Source organism: Galleria mellonella, unplaced genomic scaffold, assembly GCF_026898425.1.
Source record: "Galleria mellonella isolate WM207_F2 unplaced genomic scaffold, CSIRO_AGI_GalMel_v1 utg116, whole genome shotgun sequence".
Lineage (NCBI taxonomy): Eukaryota > Metazoa > Arthropoda > Insecta > Lepidoptera > Pyralidae > Galleria > Galleria mellonella.
Window position 1 is genome coordinate 1,795,560 of NW_026441978.1, and position 3,173 is coordinate 1,798,732.

Genomic DNA, 3,173 nt, shown 5'->3' on the forward strand with positions numbered 1-3,173 from the left:
TACGGTTACTTTTAATTTGATCCTTCTTCTTTAGCATATTGAAAATATGGTCCACATAAGTATTTCGGTTTGAAAGATGGGATATAACAATAAAATTACAGAGTACAGAAGTATAATACCTTAGTCCTCAAGAATGGCAACGCATGAAGAATATACTCTGTTATGTCCATGGTACTGCTCATGTCTATAGACGACAGTTACCATTTCCCATCAGGTCGTTTGCTATTCTAAGTTACATAGAAAAATAAATTTATTTCTTACAATAGCCAGACTCTAATTGAAATAACGTAAATTAAAGCTAGAGATTTCGTCAAGAATAAGACGTGAAAAGAAGGGTATCATCAGAGGCGACAGGGAATTTAATAGTCGAGGGATGAACAATAGCGATCCTCTTAGAACATCATCAAAGCTTAACTGCAGTTGCCAATCTAGCTGCCAAACATGGCAACTACTGGAAAAACTCTCTTTTTGAGCAGGCCTATGTTTAGCAGTGAGAAACGACATATTTCCAGTGAACATCCTGTATAAAGATATCAGCCAGTAGATTAAATAGTTCTAGTGTTTGTCGGTTCATCAAATATTTGAGAATAATTTAATTATGTTTGTACTTCATATTACGTAATATTATACAGAAGTGGTTTACTTGTCTTAAGGCAAGTTTAGTTCGCTATTATAATTAATTGCAAGAAACACAGGTTTTTTTATGTAACTCAGAATGGCAAACAAGTTGACGGTGCACCTGTTGGAAAGTAGTAACCGCCGCCTATAGACATGAGCAGTACTATAGACATAATAGAGTATACCGTTTCGCCCATGATATCCTTCATGCGTTGCCATTCCTGAGGACTCAGGTGTTATTCCTCTGTATCCTGTAAATCCACTGCTATATCACACCCTTCAAACCGAAATGCAGCCATGCAAATACAGATGCTTCACGGCAGAATTATGCAGCATAAGGATTCCTTTGTACCTTTTTGGTGTGGAACTATAAAAAAATTTATGTAATAAAAAATGTAATAGTGTATGTATTAAGGATAAAATACCGGGTATCAAGTGGAACCAACCATTTTGTTATATACAGAGTGTTGTGTGAGTAGCCGGAGATCAAGTCGCAACCGCGTGGCCGGAAATGAAGCCGACTGAGACGATCCTGTATATAATCCTATTATACGTACATCTATAAGGAGAGTACTGCGGTATTAGCTTTCCTACACGTTAGGAATTTTAATGAGTCCGTTTCGACGTTTGCTAATGATACGCACTGGCGTTCCGTGTACTAGCTTTTACACGCGACTTCGTCCATATGATCGATATATGATTATAGAAAATAGATAAGGATAGAAGTCATTGACACTAGATTTTGTCTGCCTATTCAATATGTAACATGAAATATAGGGGGAGAAGGGATTGTTAGTAATGGAGATTAGCAGTCCCATTGCTAGCAATATATCAGGTCGATCTTCACTCGGTTCTCCCCGGGAACTATCCTGACTGATTTATTGTTGAATTCGTCACGATGGGCCAACTGACCTGCTTTATCATCATCTATCATCTCTCACTGGTACCCTGTTAGGGTATACACTAGCAGTGGTATAGTGCAGGGTAGAGAGGGGGGAGGGGATAACAATTCCAATATCATGCATTAAAAAACATTAAATATACAACAATCATAGGAATTATTAGTTTTTTTTTATATACAACTTAGAATGGCAAACAAGTCGACGGCTCACTTGATGGAAAGTGGTAACCGTCACCTATAGACATGAGCAGTACCATGGACATAACATTGTATACTGTTTCGCCCATGAAACCCCCCATGCGTTGCCATTCCTGAGAACTCAGATGTTATTCCTCTGTACCCTGTAAATTCACGTCATATCCCACCCTTCAAACCGAAACACAGCCATGCAAACACAACTGCTTCACGGTTGAAACACGAATGGGACAGAGGTACCCAAGCAAACGACTTTGTACAAAGTCTCCCTCTGGTGATTAATAGGTGTCATAAAATTACTTCATTCAACAATATGAATCGTGCGGTACTTTGCTGCGTGGTCCCGGCACAGAATGGGCCACCCCTTCCTTTCCCGTGGTTGTCGTAAGAAGCGACTAAGACGACTAAATGATCGAGCGACGGGCAGCAATGTTGCCCTTAAAAGATCACCAAACTGCGGTTGCCAACTCGCCTGCCAAGTTTACACTATTGCTACTATTGTTAAAACTCTCCTTTATGAATGAGGACTATGTTCAGCAGTGGACAGTCAATGGCTGATATCATGATGATTCGGTACTAGAGAACAAATATCTAAGAGTACAACCTAGTACATCAAGACCTGAGCAAATTCTGAAAAGTTTACTAATTTGTCTAGTTTCTCAATTTCTAAAGTTTTGATCGTGAATCAAATACGTGAATTACATAAAGCGATCACTACAATACCCCTTTTATATATATATTTTTGGTGCCACTGAAAACCAGCTGTATGTTCACCTAGGACATACATTAAAGCTGAGTGGAGCCATTTCAGTGCATTTTTGGATGTAAAAATGATTATTTTATGTTTATTTTTAATTATGGTAAATTAAGTTTAATTATATGTACATTTTATTTGCTCATTTTTTTTTCTCGTTTGTTGTTTATATTGTATTTTTTACATTGCACTGAATAAAATATTTTTCTTTCTTTCTTTCTTTCAATTCCAGTGTGTCTCAAACTGGCTGGTTGAATGGAATTTAATAACATCTCGCCACATCAATATTTTTGAAGTTTCCTAATTGATTTTCATTAAATACTCATAATCAAGTTAACATTTTGATTGCTTTTGTTTTTAGTGTGCTATAATAAAAGTTGGTTACATTATGTAAGTTCAAGTTAGTACATATGCGTGACAAACATGGCCATTAACTGAAAGAAATTAAAAAAAAATTAAAGGTATGTCAAAACAGCATAGAAAGAAGTGTCTTGGGCATAAAAATAAAAAAATAGGGTTCAATTAGTAGGCATTAAAGAGAAAACTAAATTCAAAAATGTTAGCTATACAATAAAAAAAATTTAAATGGAGATGGGCAGGACATATTATGCGAGAAAAAAACACAAAAATGGACAACAACTGTAACAGACTGGTACCCTAGAATAGGTCAAAGAAGACAGGGAAGACCATTGACACGATGGGTTA